The following is a 16190-nucleotide window of genomic DNA, read 5'->3' as shown; positions in this document are numbered from 1 at the left end:
GGAATAGCCCTCTGAAATATTTTGTAATTTTTTTTTTTTTTTTTTTTTTTTTTTGAGACAGGGGTCTCACTCTGTCACCCAGGCTGGAGTGGAGTAGCATGATCTCGGCTCACTGAAACCGCCGCCTCCCAGGTTTAAGTGATTCTCCTGCCTCAGCTTCCTGAGTAGCTGGGATTACAGGCAGCTGTCATCATGCCCAGCTAATTTTTGCTTTCTTTTTTTTTTTTTTTTTGAGACGGAGTCTTGCCCTGTCGCCCAGGCTGGAGTGCAATGGCATGATCTCAGCTCACTGCAAGCTCCGCCTCCCGGGTTCACACCATTCTCCTGCCTCAGCCTCCCAAGTAGCTGGGACTACAGGCGCCCACCACACCTGGCTAATTTTTTATTTTTATTATTATACTTTAAGTTTTAGGGTACATGTGCACAGCGTACAGGTTAGTTACATATGTAATGTATATATGTGCCATGCTGGTGTGCTGCACCCATTAACTCGTTATTTAGCATTAGGTATATCTCCTAATGCTATACCTCCCCCCTCCCCCGACCCCATGACAGTCCCCAGAGTATGATGTTCCCCTTCCTGTGTCCATGTGTTCTCATTGTTCAATTCCCACCTATGAGCGAGAACATGCGGTGTTTGGTTTTTTGTCCTTGCAATAGTTTACTGAGAATGATGATTTCCAATTTCATCCATGTCCCTACAAAGGACATGAACTCATCATTTTTTATGGCTGCATAGTATTCCATGGTGTATATGTGCCACATTTTCTTAATCCAGTCTATCATTGTTGGACATCTGGGTTGGTTCCAAGTCTTTGCTATTGTGAATAGTGCCGCAATAAACATACGTGTGCATGTGTCTTTATAGCAGCATGATTTATAGTCCTTTGGGTATATACCCAGTAATGGGATGGCTGGGTCAAATGGTATTTCTAGTTCTAGATCCCTGAGGAATTGCCACACTGACTTCCACAATGGTTGAACTAGTTTACAGTCCCACCAACAGTGTAAAAGTGTTCCTATTTCTCCACATCCTCTCCAGCACCTGTTATTTCCTGACTTTTTAATGATTGCCATTCTAACTGGTGTGAGATGGTATCTCATTGTGGTTTTGATTTGCATTTCTCTGATGGCCAGTGATGGTGAGCATTTTTTTGTGTGTGTTTTTTGTATTTTTAGTAGAGATGGAGTTTCACCGTGTTAGCCAGGATGGGCAATCTCCTGACCTCATGATCTGCCCACCTCAGCCTCCCAAAGTGCTGGGATTACAGGCGTGAGCCACCAGGCCCAGCCAATTTTTGTATTTTTAGTAGAGACTGGGTTTTGTCATATTGCCCAGGCTGGTCTCAAACTCCTGACCTCAAGTGATCCACCTGCCTCGGCCTCCCAAAGTGCTGGCATTACAGGTGTGAGCCACCATGCCCAGCCAAATTTCGTAATTCTTTAAATCACACGTTGACAGACAAATCTGAGACAGTATGTAATAATAAAAAGAATATAGAATCTGGAATAAGAAGGCCTCAGTCCTAAGTCCTGCTCTACTACTTAAGGGCTGTGTTACCTCCCTCTAACAAGTAATAGACTTTCTGTACTTCATTTTTCTCCTCTGGACAGTCTGTAGGCTATAAAGCACTATATAAACATAGTTGTTGTTATCCACATTATAACAATGCTTTTAACTACAATTTTTCTGGGAAGGCAAATGTACAAAATAAACCTAATAAGTCTACAGATTTCACAACAATTACCATCTGGCTTTCTGGGCTTGTCCCCTGCAAAGAGGACAAGGTTGTAGGCAATTCACTAACTTTTTTTTGGGATGGAGTCTCCCTCTGTCGCCCAGGCTGGAGTGCAGTGGCATGATCTCAGCTCACTGCAACCTCTGCCTCCCAGGTTCAAGTGATTTTCCTGCCTCAGCCTCCCGAGTAGCTGGGATTACAGGCACCTGCTACCATGCCTGGCTAATTTTTGTATTTTTAGTAGAGATGGGGTTTCACCATGTTGGCCAGGCTGGTCTCAAACTCCTGACCTCAGGTGATCCGCCTGCCACGGCCTCCCAAAGTGCTGGGATTACAGGCGTGAGCCACCACACCTGGACAATTCACTAACTTCTGTTAAACTCTCTACTCATTCATGATGCGTGCAACTTTTACTGAAACCAGTGCCTTGCTGTTTCCAGTGCTAGGTAAGGAAGGTTAAGTACCTACCCTCAAGGAGTTCATGGTCTAGTCAGGGTACTAGAAATGTAAACCAAAAATTGAAATTTCAGGGTGATCAGTGCTTTAACGGAGGTTTGCACCATGTATTATTGGGAGGCTACACAGAGGGAAATGATCAGCTCTACAGGGGAAGAGGGGTGACCAGAGAAGACTTTTCAAATGAGGTGCCGCACATCCTATCATGATGTGGGAGTAACTGGGACTTTACCAGAAAGTCAAGAAGAGAAGGAATTTTCAACAGAAAACAAGTAATATGCACCACGGCATTAAAGAAACTACAAAATGCAGCTGGGTGCGGTGGCTCACGCCTGTAATCCCAGCACTTTGGCAGGCCGAGGCAGGAGGATCACGAGGTCAGGAGACCAAGACCATCCTGGCTAACAGGGTGAAACCCCGTCTCTACTAAAAATACAAAAAATTAGCCAGGCGTGATGGCGGACGCCTGTAGTCCCAGCTGATCGGGAGGCTGAGGAAGGAGAATGGCGTGAACCCAGGAGGCGGAGCTTGCAGAGAGCCGAGATCGCGCCACTGCACTCCAGCCTGGGCGACAGAGCGAGACTCCGTCTCAAAAAAAAAAGAAAAGAAAAAGAAACTACAAAATGCTTGGTTGGGTCAGGGAGCAAGGCAGGGAGTAGATGAGGGTACAAGTAGTAAACAAAGAGCCAAGAAAAACCTTTTATTCCCTGGTAAGGAACCTGGACTGGATCCTATACGTAATGGGACACGATTAGGGCATTTTGTTGTCTCATTTGCATATTAGAGTGCACACTTATAAGCAGTGTGTGGGACAGATCAGCAAGGGGCCAGCTGGAAGCAGGAAGTTGCTGCAGTAGAGAGGCAAGATGGGTAAATATGGAAATTTTAAAAAGGTGCAGATCTGATAGAATGAGCAGAATGAACTAGCAGACGAGAGAAGGGGGAGAGAAAAGAGAGTCTAGGACAAAGTCTAGGGTCTCTGAATTACACAACAGAATAGATGGTGGAATTACTTACTGAAATGAAGCCCTCAGGAGGAGGCATGTATCTGTGTGTGGAGAAGAGGGATGGGTTAAGATGATGAGTTGAGTTTTGTACTCACGGGACATGCTGATGTATACACAGGTACATGTTTGGGCTGAAGATAAAGGTTTGGGAACACATGGCCCACTGGAAGTACATAAAGCCAGAGTGGGGCCGGAGGCTGATTGGATGGTCTGGGTCAGAAGAGAAGAAGGCATGGGAAAACCACATCTATAGGGCAAGCAGGGGAAAGCCCACAGCAGAAAAGAGGAAAAAAGAATGCTCAGAGCAGGGGGAACTGGAAGAGTGTTTTTAGTTTCAAGAAGAAATTATCAACGCTGTCAAATGTCTCAGAGAACAGAATACAATGAAGAATGCAAAATGCCCAATGGACTAAGGTTTAGGAAAGTGTCCATGTGTGCTCTTTGCCTAAGCAGTTTAGGAAGAAAGAAGCTGATAATCATAGCTTGGAAAGTGAATGAGAAGTAAGAATTCACACAGTTCCAAGGATAAATTATTATTTCAAGAAACTTGACTGTAAAATGAAAGGAAGAGAGAAGGCAGTTGCTAAAGAAGATCCAGTGTCACCAGGATAAATGCAGACATATTCACAAACTGCTGAGGAGTCCCCAAAAGATTAAGAGACTGTAGAGGAAGTGAAGCTGACAATAAATGATTGGAATACGAGTAAAGGCTGGAGTAGAAAAAGAAGTGATATGGCTGGGCATGGTGGCTCACGGCTGTAATCCCAGCACTTTGGGAGGCCGAGGTGGGCAGATCACCTGAGGTCAGGAGTTCGAGACCAGCCTGGCCAGCATGGCGAAACCCCATCTCTACTAAAAATACAAAATTACCCGGGTATGGTAGCACGCGCCTGTAATCCAAGCTACTGGGGAAGCTGAGACAAGAGAATCACTTGAACCTGGGAGGTGGAAGTTGCAGTGAGCCAAGATCACACCATTGCACTCCAGCCTGGGCATTTTGAGCGAAACTCTGTCTCAAAAATAAATAAATAAATAAATACATAAGAAAAAGAAGTGATCATGTGATCAGATTAGGGGGTAGGTCTATTCCCGGGCAGGATAAAAGTCACCTCATTCACCAGACAGTGGGGCAGAGGTGAAGGCAGGTGTAACTAAATGTAAGTTTATAGTATTAGCAATAGAAAAGTGAAAGTACAAAATAAACAGGAAAGGGGCTGGGCACAGTGGCTTACATCTATAATCCCAGCATGTTGGGAGGCCAAGGCAGGAGAATCGCTTGAGGCCAGGAATTCATGATCAACCTGAGCAACACACTGAGACTCCATCTCTATAAAAAATAATAATAATAGGCCGGGCACAGTGGCTCACGCCTGTAATCCCAGCACTCTGGGAGGCCGAGGTGGGCGGATCACGAGGTCAGGAGATCAAGACCATCCTGGCTAACACAGTGAAACCCCATCTCTACTGAAAATACAAAAAAATTAGCCAGACGTGGTGGCGGGCGCCTGTAGTCCCAGCTACCCGGGAGGCTGAGGCAGGAGAATGGCGTGAACCTGGGAGGCGGAGCTTGCAGTGAGCCGAGATCGCACCACTGTACTCCAGTCTGGGTGACAGAGCAAGACTCTGTCTCAAAAAAAATAAAAAATAAAATAATAAAATAATAACAATAATAATAATAATTAGCTGGGCATGGTGGCACGCACCTGTAGTCCCAGCTATGTGAGAGGCTGAGGACAGAGGATCACTTGAGTCCAGGAGGATGTAGTGAGCTATGATCATGCCACAGCACACTCTAGTCTAGGCACCACAGAGCAAGTTCCTGTCTCAAAAATTAAAAAAATAAAAAAGGAAAGGGGAGATAGATTTAGCCACAAGAAAAAAATAAACTTTTGTTCCACACAAGGAATCTACAGGTTGTAAATTTTTCCTAAAAGGACTTTGCACAAAATAGGCAGACCCACCTGGTAAGGCACAATCAGTAGGAAAAACTGGAAAGTTGTATATTGTTTAAATCCACGTTACTCTTTTTTTTTTTTTTTCCTTGAGACAGAGTCTCACTCTGTCACCCAGGCTGGAGTACAATGGCGCGATCTTGGCTCACTGCAACCGCCACCTCCCATGTTAAAGCGATTCTCCTGCCTCAGCCTCCCAAGTACCTGGGACAACAGGGAGTTACCACACCCAGCTTATTTTTGTATTTTTAGTAGAGATGGGGTTTCTCCATGTTGGCCAGCCTCATCTCAAACTCCTGACCTCAGGTGATCCACCTGCCTTGGCCTCCCAAAGTGCTAAGATTACAAGTGGAAGCTGCCACGCCCGGCAAAAATCAATGTACTTTAACAAGTACTTACAAAGCACCAGCTATATTGTGGGTACTGGAAACACCAAAAGTGATTTCGACTAGGTCTTTGTCCCGAGGGGATTTGGAGCCTTGAAAGGCATATAGCTCAACTTGAACATCTTGATACAAGACAGAAGAAAACTCTTCTTTAGTTGGAGTCAAGAGAACCCATCTTCCTCCACACTATTTTTATTCTCTTAACTTTGGTTCTAACCTTAAGTGCCTCTTCTGAACATCTCCGAAAGAAGAGCTATCAGCCTATTCAAGTTATCTGGCTACTTTTAAAAAGGAGGCTGGCTGGGCGCGGTGGCTCAGGCCTGTAATCCCAGCACTTTGTGAGGCTGAGGTGGGTGGATCACAAGGTCAGGAGAGTGAGACCAATCCTGGCTAACATGGTGAAACCCCGTCTCTACTAAAAATACAAAAATTAGCCGGGCGTGGTGGCACATGCCTGTAGTCCCAGCTACTCAGGAGGCTGAGGCAGGAGAATCACTTGAACCCAAGAGGTGGAGGTTGCAGTGAGCCGAAATTGCACCACTGCACTCCAGCCTGGGCAACAGAGCGAGACTCCATCTCAAAAAAAAAAAAAAATTGCCATTCTGCTACCCCACAGTCTCCAAGTTTAGGTGGAGAATGAAGTCTTATGCTAGGAATATACATATGTGGGGAAGGGGGTTATTACAGGAAAGATCAGGTAGTGGCAAGATTCTCCAGTGTTAACATACCTTAGACCTGCTCAGTCTAACAGAACAGGTTTGCCAAAGTCAGCCGACTAGGCTTTTACTCTTTATATACCTATATCTGTATCTATATCTATAGATATTTATATCTATATATATTTTTTACTCCATATATATATGTATATATATATAAATTTTTTCTTTTTTGAGATGGAGTTTCACTCTTGTCACCCAGGCTAGAGTGCAACGGCAAGATCTCAGCTCACTGCAACCTCCATCTCCAGGGTTCAAGCGATTCTCCTGCCTCAGCCTCCTGCGTAGCTGGGACTACAGGTGTGCATCACTACACCTGGCTAATTTTGTATTTTTAGTAGAGACAGGGTTTCACCATGTTGGCCAGGCTGGTCTTGAACTCCTGACCTCAGGTGATACACCTGCCTCAGCCTCCCAAAGTGCTGGAATTACAGGCATGAGCACCATGCCCGGCCACTCTGACAGATATTTAAATACCAAAAAAGAAACATGTCCTAATGTGGTCAGTTAGAAGTACTCTCCTGCCAAACTGGAAAGCCCTAACCCTAAATAACAACTACGTTCAGGGTTATTTCAGAGGGCGGAAGGAAAGAGTTTGTACCTAACAATGCTATATAAGCTAAAATACTTTTCTCTTGGGAATATTTTTTTCATTCCTCATCCCTAAATAGATATACATACATGGCATTTGATAATGCTATTAAAGGACTGAAAGTGGAACTAATTGTGAGGTGTAGAAAGAATTCTCCCTAAGGCGATAAATGAAAAACTTTTCTCTCTTATCTACAAATCTCCTTCTGATCTTGAAAGAAAATTATTGGATCTTCACTCAGGGCTTGAACATTCCTTCCCAAACTCCCCTCACCCTCTTCTTAAAAGACAGACTTGGCAATTTAGTCCTCAAAAATAGTGTCTAACTGCTGTCCTACAGAGCTTGCTTGAAGCCTGCTAGGGTCTCCTCTTCCACTTTCCCTAAAAGGGAGAAAAATGGGAGATGTAGGGCCAGTAGTGAATAAAAACATTTACTATTCCCTGTGGAAGAACCTTGTGATATGAGGCAAGAATGGCTAGCTAGCATGTAGGATTTTGTCAGCTTGATAAGTATGCTAGTATTTCTTGGGAGACTTAGCCCTGCTGAACAGGAAAATAACAGTGTTAATAACACAATAAGATAAATTACCTATTCCAGGTGGGCTTGGTACAGTCATAGTTAGAGGCAAGGGGGTAGATAATGTGATTTCTACCTATTAAGTCCTAGATTCCTAAGTAGTTTCAAAACACTTCTCCGCTTGTTCACCTGCCCAAGGCAAATGATTTAAAGCAGATCAGTGGTTGTCATGGGTCTTCCCATGAAGGGGAGAGAGGAGTAGAAGGGCCATGCTGGTTTGCAATGTAACTCCAAAACCACCAAAAAACTAAGGCAGTAAAAAAATTCCCAAGGTTCTCATCCAATCTATTCTGATTTTAATTAACTGCTCTGTGCACCAAGGTAGTTCTGCAACAACAGGCTTTACACAAAAGCATAGACAGCTACATCTTGGAATTAACACACTTATGGTGCACCATTGTATAAAAGTTTACAAAAATCCTTTTAAAATACCTAAATAAAATGTCCCCAAACCTTAAAGAAATGCCTTTCTGACATGGCAAATCAGAAAAGGGCTGGAAAGCAAGCCTTACAGAATCATGTACAGTTTATTGAGGGTGGTACACCTACTGTCACTAACGTATTTCTGGAATGGTTAAAAGCATCTATGTTGTTAGTGCATAAAGAAAAGTATCCCACATTATGAATCATTAGTACAGAATGGGCTTAGCTTCATCTCGTGTATTATCATTAAAAAGCAATTAAAGACAATTGCAATGGTTTTGAAAGGAAATTCTGTGAAAAGTCTATCAACAGGGCTTAGGCTAAGCCTCTCTAAAATAATTGATAAGTAATTACATATTTTGAGAAGTAAAGAAGAAAGTAGCCACTCTCTGCTGGAAGAATGCTTATTTGCCAGGCACTGAGATAGGTACCTTTACCTAGTGTTATCTCATGTGATCCTCACAATTCTGGCAAGGTAGATTAGTTCTTCCCATTTTCAGGTGAGAAAAAAAGGTTCGGAGAAGTTAAGTAACTTGTTAAAGGTCACAGCTAGAGGATAGCAAAGCCAAGCTTTGAACCTTGGTCACTTAGACCCTGAAGCGTACCCTCTTGAGATGTAGTCCCGATTTAATTTAAAAAATCAATCTGTCTACCCTGTGGCCCATCCCCTCTGAGCTTTTGCTTTCCATCTCTACAGGAACTTTCCTATCATCATACAGGTATGCTCCAGAATCTCCCAGGTGTTAAAAACTCTTCTTTGTCATAATGGAAGTACAAATTACGACCACAAAGTGTTACCACCACTGGAATAGCTAAAATGAAAAAGAGATACTAGCAAATGTTGATAAGGATAAAGAGCAACTGGAGCAGACGGGCGTGGTGGCTCACACCTGTAATCCCAGCACTTTGGGAGGCTAAGTCGGACAGATCACCTGAGGTCAGAAGTTCGAGACCAGCCTGGACAACATGGTGAAACCCCGTCTCTACTAAAAATACAAAAAATTAGCCAGGCGTGGTGGCACATGCCTATAATCCCAGCTACTCAGGAGGCTGAGGCAGAAGAATCGCTTGAACCTGGGAGGCAGAGGTTGCAGTGAACCCAGATCGCACCATTGCATTCCTGCCTGGATGACAGAGCAAAACTGTCTCAAAAAAAAAAAAAAAAAAAGGAAAAAAGAGCAACTGGAACTCTAATATTGCTGGTGGAAGTGTAAATTACTCCAATTTGGAAATTTTGTGTGTGTGTGCGCACGCGCGTGCATATACATGCACACACACATCTCTTTCCATGGCTTTGCAATTCTGCTTCCAGGCATATACCCAACAGAAATACATTCACCCAAACAGTATACAGGAATATCCATGGAAGCCCTACTGTAATAGCCTCAAGCTGGAAACAACTGAAGTGTCCATCAACGGTAGAATTATGATATGTTCACAGAACAATGAGAAAAAACAAACAACTGATACATGCAATAGTACAGATGAATCTTATGTTGAGCAAAAGCAGGAGGCATAAATGAATACATGGGAAATGATTCGTTTTACATAAAATTCAAAAACAGGCAAACTATGGTGTTCAAAATCAGGATAGTGGTCATCCTGTGAGGTAGGATTACAGATGGAAGGCAGCCCAAGGGGCTTCTGGTAACATTGTTTCTTAATCTGAATGCTGATTACGTAGATATGTTGACTTTGTAAAAATTCATCGAACTGTACACTTATAATTTATATACTTCTCTAGTTACATTTGAATTAAAAGTTTATATGAGTGTTGTGTTTTGTTTTGAGATAGGGTGTCTCACTCTGTTGCTCAGGCTGGAGTGCAGTGTTGCGACCATGGCTCACTGTAACCTGGACCTCCCAGGCTTACGTGATCCTCCTGCCACAGCATGCCGAGTAGCTGGGACTACAGGCGCGCACCACCACACCTAATTTTTTGTATTTTTTTGTCTAGATGGGGTTTCGTCAAGTTGACCAGGCTGATCTCGAACTCCTGGGCTCAAGCAATCCACCCGCCTCAGCCTCCCAAAGTGCTGGGATTACAGACGTGGGCCCCTGCACCCAGTCTATATGACAGATTTTTTTCTTTTCTTTTCTTTTTTTTGAGACGCAGTCTCGCTCTGTCGCCAGGCTGGAGTGCAGTGGCGCGACCTCGGCTCACTGCAACCTCCGCCTGCTGGGTTCAAGCGATTCTCATGCCTCAGCCTCCCGAGTAGCTGGGATTACAGGCACGTGCCATCACACCCAGCTAATTTTTGTATTTTTAGTAGAGACGGCGTTTCACCATGTTGGGCAGGATGGTCTTGATCTCCTAACCTCATGATCCGCCCACCTCGGCCTCCCAAAGTGCTGGGCTTATAGGCATGAGCCACAGCGCCCAGCCAATGACAGATTTTTTAAAGCACCTAGTCAAATATTTGTAATTTGTAAAAAATAACCAAAAAATAAAAAATAAAACCCCATTTTGACCCCACATTCTCCCCCTCCCCAGTAAAGCTCTTTTTCTGTGATCTCCTCTAAATCAAATTTCTCCAAATATTTGACTCCACTTTTTTTTTTTGAAATGGAATTTCACTCTTGTTGCCCAGGCTGGAGTGCAATGGCACGATCTCAGCTCACTGCAACCTCTGCCTCCCGGGTTCAAGCAATTCTCCTGCCTCAGCCTCCCGAGTATCTGGGATTACACGCATACAACTCCATGCCCAGCTAATTTTGTATTTTTAGTAGAGACAGGGTTTCTCCATGTTGGTCAGACTGGTCTCAAACGCCCAACCACAGGTGATCTGCCCACCTCGGCCTCCCAAAGTGCTGGGATTACAGGCATGAGCCACCGCATCTGGCCGACTCCACTTTCTTAACCTCTAATTCACTCTTAAACCTTCTCCAATCTAGCTTGAGCCAACCACCATTCCTAATCTCTTCAAGGTCACCAAGGAATTCCAAGTGGCCAGATCTAATTGACACTTCTCTATCCTCATCTTAATCTCTCAGCAATGCTGGACACAAGCGACTCTCCCCCTCTAAACATCTCTTAGCTTCTAGCACTCTGCCCCCGTGGCTTTCCTCCTACCTCAAAGCCTTTTTGCTGCTTCTTACCCCTCCCTCTGTTCTTAAATGTTGTGAGTGTCCAGGCTGTCTTAGGCCTCCCTCTCCAATCACACCTCAGGTTGCTTTAAATACCTTTCTTGGCCGGGTGTGGGGGCTCACACCTGTAATCCCAGCACTTTGGGAGGCCAAGGCGGGCAGATCACTTGAGGTCGGGAGTTCAAGACCAGCCTGGCCAACATGGTGAAACCCCGTCTCTACTAAAAATATAAAAAATTAGCCAGGCATGGTGGCAGGCACCTGTAGTCCCAGCCACTTGGGAGGCTGAGGTAGGAGAATCACTTGAACCTGGAAGGCAGAGGTTGCAGTGAGCTGAGATCATGCCACTGCACTCCAGCCTGGGCGACAGAGCGAGACTCTCTCTCAAAAAATAAAAAAGTAAAAAAAAAAAAAAAAAACTTTTCTTAAATCAAAGATGCATAAATTCCTACCTTCATCTCCCCTGCCCCTGCTGGTGGGTTAAAACATCATCTTTCATATATTAATCACATTTCCCTCCTTAGGCCCTTTAGATTTGTTGTTTGTTCCTTCTGCCTGGATTGGTCTCCCTAGAACTTCCTATGCTTAGCTCCTTCTTGTCATCCAAACATCAGCTTTAATGTCGTTTTCTTTGTGTGTGTGTGTGTGTGTGTGTGTGTGTGTGTGTGTGTGTGTGTGTGAGAGAGAGAGAGAGAGAGAGATAGGGTCTCTCTCCAAGCTGGAGTGCAGTGGCTTGATCATAGCTCACTGTAATCTCGAACTCCTGGGCTCTAAGGATCCTCCTGCGTCAGGCTCCCAAAGCTCTGGGATTACAGGTGTGAGCTACCACGCCCAGCCTTTTAATGTCATTTTCTAATAACATTTGGTATTAGCTGATATTATTTGCTTACTTATTAACTGCTTTCCCTAACTAGAATAGAAACCCCATGAGGGCAGGGACTTTGTGCTCTACCGAATTTCCAGAGTCTAGAATGGCTTCTTGGGTAAAAGAACAGCCTCCTAACGGGTTTCCTAGCTTTAATTCTTGCCTCTATCCACCTATTTCTCCACAAGGCATCACCCACTGCCCTCCTCCCCTCAACACACACACTTAAAGCTCTTTAATGTTGCTTGTTCCTAGAAGTGATCTTCCTTGGATGGATTATCCAAGGCATCCACCCAATGAAAGAAATCATGTTAACTCTTTGTACATAAAAATGTTTAAAAACTCTTCAAAAAAAAGTTCTTTAATGGACTCCTATTGCATTTTAGAATAAAAATAATCACTTCTTACATGGTTAAAGACCCTGACCACTTCTCCAATTCATGCCGTGCTACTTTTCTCACTCGTTAACTTCAAGCCATAGTGGGCTGGTGTGTGAAGAACCGAAAGGTAGTGACCTTTCGGTTCTTCACACCGAGCTGGTGTGTGTAAATGGGGGAGGACTCCTCATGTCGGTGATACTTGAGATGAGACCTGAAGGCTGAGAAAGGATTTTTTTTACTGCATCCAGCTAAAAATTATAATTCTAAAATGATGGCTGGGCATGGTGGCTCACTCCTACAATCCCAGCACTCTGGGAGGCCAAGGCAGGCGGATCAGTTGAGGTCAGGAGTTCAAGACCAGCCTAGACAACATGGTGAAACCCCGTCTCTACTAAAAACACAAAAATTAGTGGTGTGGTGGCACATGCCTGTAGTCCCAGCTACTCAGGAGGCTAAGGGAGAAGTATCGCTTGAACCCGGGAGGCAGAGGTTGCAGTGAGCCAAGATCACACCACTGCACTCCAGCCTGGGCCACAGAGCGAGACTCCATCTCAAAAAAATAAATAAAATAAAATGCCAATGACCTACATGTTTCATAGGCATTACTGGCTGGAAAGCCCAAGGTCTCTCTCCTCTCTCTGGTCACCCAAAGCTTGGGTTTCTTACCACCCAAGGCTCCTGGTGGGACAGGCCCTGACACAGCTGATTTATACCAACAGCATAATTAAAAAATCACAATGTCCTGAGAACTCACCTGAAATTTAAAATCATCTCTTAACTTGGAAGGCTGCTTACTTTTAAAAATAAGTTAGTCTGGCAAGCAACTTGAACTCCTTTGAAACTGTTTACTGGAATTTTCCAGCAAACCCGCCTGAGGTACCCACCCTGACTTGTAAAGATTTAAAATGCTGGTGACAACACAATGAGCATAAAATAGGACAACTGTTGCATTTGTAAGTAAGCAGCCTGCTGAGTAAACCATACTACTAACTGGTCTCATATGCTGGGGGTGGGACAATGAAGCATGTTCTCTGTGATACTATTTCTGAGATATTTATTTTAGAATAAATAATTCGGTGGCCGGGCGCAGTGGCTCACACCTGTAATCCCAGCACTTTGGGAGGCCAAGGCAGGTGGATCACCTGAGCCCAGGAGTTCGAGACCAGCCCGGCCAACATGGTGAAACCCCATCTCTGCTAAAAATACAAAAAATTAGCTGGGCATAGTGGCATGCACCTGTAGTCCCAGCTACTCAGGAGGCTAAGGCAGGATAATTGCTTGAACCCAGGAGGCAGAGGTTGCAGTGAGCTGAGATCACATCACTGCACTCCAGCCTGGCGACAGAATGAGACTCCATCTCAAAAAAAAAAAAAAAAAGAAAAAAGAATTCAGAATACCTAAGTCATAGAGAAGACATGTATATGGTAGAACTTTAGAATCTAAGGCCTGAATTAGAATAAAGAGCCCTGCTGAAGTGGTGCATGGGCTGGATATAAACAAGGAATATTTCACAGGCCAGAACTCAGGGGAGGAAAACATTTCCAAAGCTTTTAATACTAATAGACATTTTCTATCCTCCAAGGCAGTCCTTTGGATATGGGTAACGGATAAATGCATATTTCCTAGGTAAGAATTTTATTTTAGGGCTAAAGTTTAAGAAGACAGAACAGTTGGAGAGAAAGGTGGGGGGGAAAAAAAGCTGTTCCCAAGTATGTTTTACTTTGGCTTTAAAATCAGTCAGACCTGACCTTAAATCCTGGCTCTAACACTGAATAAATGAATGAGCTTGAGTAAGCTGCCACTAGGAGCTTCAGAGTAACAGGAATAAATTCCCTACACCTCACAGGCTGGACATAGAGGTGGTGCTCAGTATAAAGGGGGATCATAACTTCACTGGACTTTTCAATCTTACATCAAGAGCAGAGGGCAGTGTTAGACATTCAGTAAATAGCCGTCATTATAATAAGGCATGGGCTCATGAGGATTAAATGTTTGCCTCTCTCCAAACCAGCTTCCAGAGCCTCCTTTCACACAGAGATGTCAGTAACATCAAAGACACAAGGACTAGAGCCTCTTCTCTCCTCCAGTCCCCAAGTTATACTTTAATGTAAAGGATCAAAACTTTAGACATGACATAATCTTCTGTGCTATTATTTCAGATGGCAGACAAGGGGAAAATTGGGGGAGTTATTCAGAACTTGGGGTTCCTGAAGTCATTTCTCAGAAGATTACAAAGTAAAAACATTACAAAACACCTAAAATGTGCCAAGTTAGTTGTTATGTTTGCATCTGTTGTCTTATTTAACACAATAATCCTACAAAAATCAGAATTAAAATGGTCTGATTTTTGTAGGATTCAATAAAAAGTACCTTAAGCACCTTGTAAAAAGTATAATACATAGAAAAACCATTCCTGGGACTACAGAACTTTAATTTATACATCCCATAAGTCATCTGCATTTCTAGTTTCTACAAGTTCAGGGTACCAGTGATACAGACCCCCAACCTTCTAAAGATAAAGCCTTTAATTGATATTTAAGGTGTATTTCAGTTTCTCTTCTTACTTTTGCTCCAGTTGAGATTTTTCTGACTTAATTGTCTCAACTGCAACTAATGCTCTATTTCATTGATTCATTTATTGAGACAAGTCTCTGTCACCCAGCCTGGAGTGCATTGGCACCATCATAGCAAACTGCAGCCTTGAGCGATCGTCCCACCTCAGCATCCTGAGTAGCTAGAACTGCAAATACCCACCACCTTGCCCAGCTAATTTTTTATTTTTATTTTTTTTGTAGAGACAGGGTCTATGTTACCCAGACTGGTCTTTGAACTCCTAGCCTCAAGCAATCCTACCTGGGCCTCCCAAAGTGCTGGGATTACAGGCAATGAGCCAGCGCACCTGGTCTACCCTCCTTTTAATAAGTGTTGTCAGCCAGGCGCGGCGGGCTCACACCTGTAATCCCAATGAAACCTCGTCTCTACTAAAAATACAAAAATTAGCCAGGCATGGTGACAGGTGCCTGTAATCCCAGCTGCATGGAGGCTGAGGCAGGAGAATCGCTTATCTGGGAGGCGGAGGTTGCAGTGACTCGACACTGCACCACTGCAGTCCAGCCTGGGAGACAGAGCGAGACTCCATCTCAAAAAAAATAAAGTAAGTGTTGTCACTGGGTAACTAGTAAATAATAATGAAAGCAAATCCTTAGTGCTCAGGGCCTTACTCCTTACTCTATCCTATTCTTTCAGTTCTTCAAACACCAAGGTTATTTTGGCTTTAGGAATCTCCCTCCCTCAAGCTATTCAGCTATTCTCTCAGCCTGGAGCACTGTTGCCACCTCACCTCCCTTACATATCATTTATTTCCTCAGGGAAACCTTTCCTGATCCTGTTTGTGCTCTCATAACATTTTTTTTTTTTTTTTTGAGACAGGGTCTCACTCTGTCACCCAGGCTGGAGTACAGTGGTGCAATCACAGCTCACTGCAGCCTCGATCTCCCAGGCTCAAGTGATCCTCCCACCTCAGCTTCCCAAAGGATTGGAATTACAGGCGTGAGCCACCATGCCTGGCCTCATAGAATCTTATACACTTCCTTATAACCAGAATTGATTTATCAGACTATTTAGCATGAATCTCCTGTACCTCTGGAGAACGTAAGAGGAACAACAACAGGCAAGGTCCTTGAATCTCATAATGATTACATTCTGGGGGAAAGAGCATTCTAGCAGTACTGTATCTAATCAACTGGATAACAGTTTGTATAATTCTTTTTTTTTTTTCTTGAGACAGAGTCTCACTCTGTCACCCAGGCTAGAGTGCAGTAGCATGATCTCAGCTCACTGCAACCTCCACCTCCCAAGTTCAAGCAATTCTCATGCTTCAGCCTCCTGAGTAGCTGGGATTACAGGCACGTGCCACCATGCCTGGCTAATTTTTTGCATTTTTAGTAGAGATGGGGTTTTACTATGTTGGCCAGGCTGGTCTTGAACTCCTGACCTCAAGTGATTTGCCCG

General features: G+C 43.9%; 1 protein-coding gene across 27 annotated transcripts in view; it reads right to left on the bottom strand.

Moving 5' to 3' along the window:
• Positions 1-16190, bottom strand: part of RFFL (ring finger and FYVE like domain containing E3 ubiquitin protein ligase) — an 80892-nt gene that overhangs the window by 20227 nt on the left and 44475 nt on the right. For 2 of the 27 annotated variants that reach the window (XM_063798719.1, XM_063798718.1), the window contains exon 1: positions 12934-13086. The exons of 24 other annotated variants lie outside the window; for them this stretch is intronic. The gene's annotated coding sequence lies outside the window, so the exon portion shown is untranslated. Of the gene's footprint in view, positions 1-12933; positions 13087-16190 lie in introns of those variants that run through there. One more of the 27 variants, XM_063798701.1, reaches the window with a different exon arrangement.

This window comes from Pan troglodytes, chromosome 19, assembly GCF_028858775.2.
Source record: "Pan troglodytes isolate AG18354 chromosome 19, NHGRI_mPanTro3-v2.0_pri, whole genome shotgun sequence".
Classification (NCBI taxonomy): domain Eukaryota; kingdom Metazoa; phylum Chordata; class Mammalia; order Primates; family Hominidae; genus Pan; species Pan troglodytes.
This window is presented reverse-complemented; position numbering and strand designations above follow the sequence as displayed.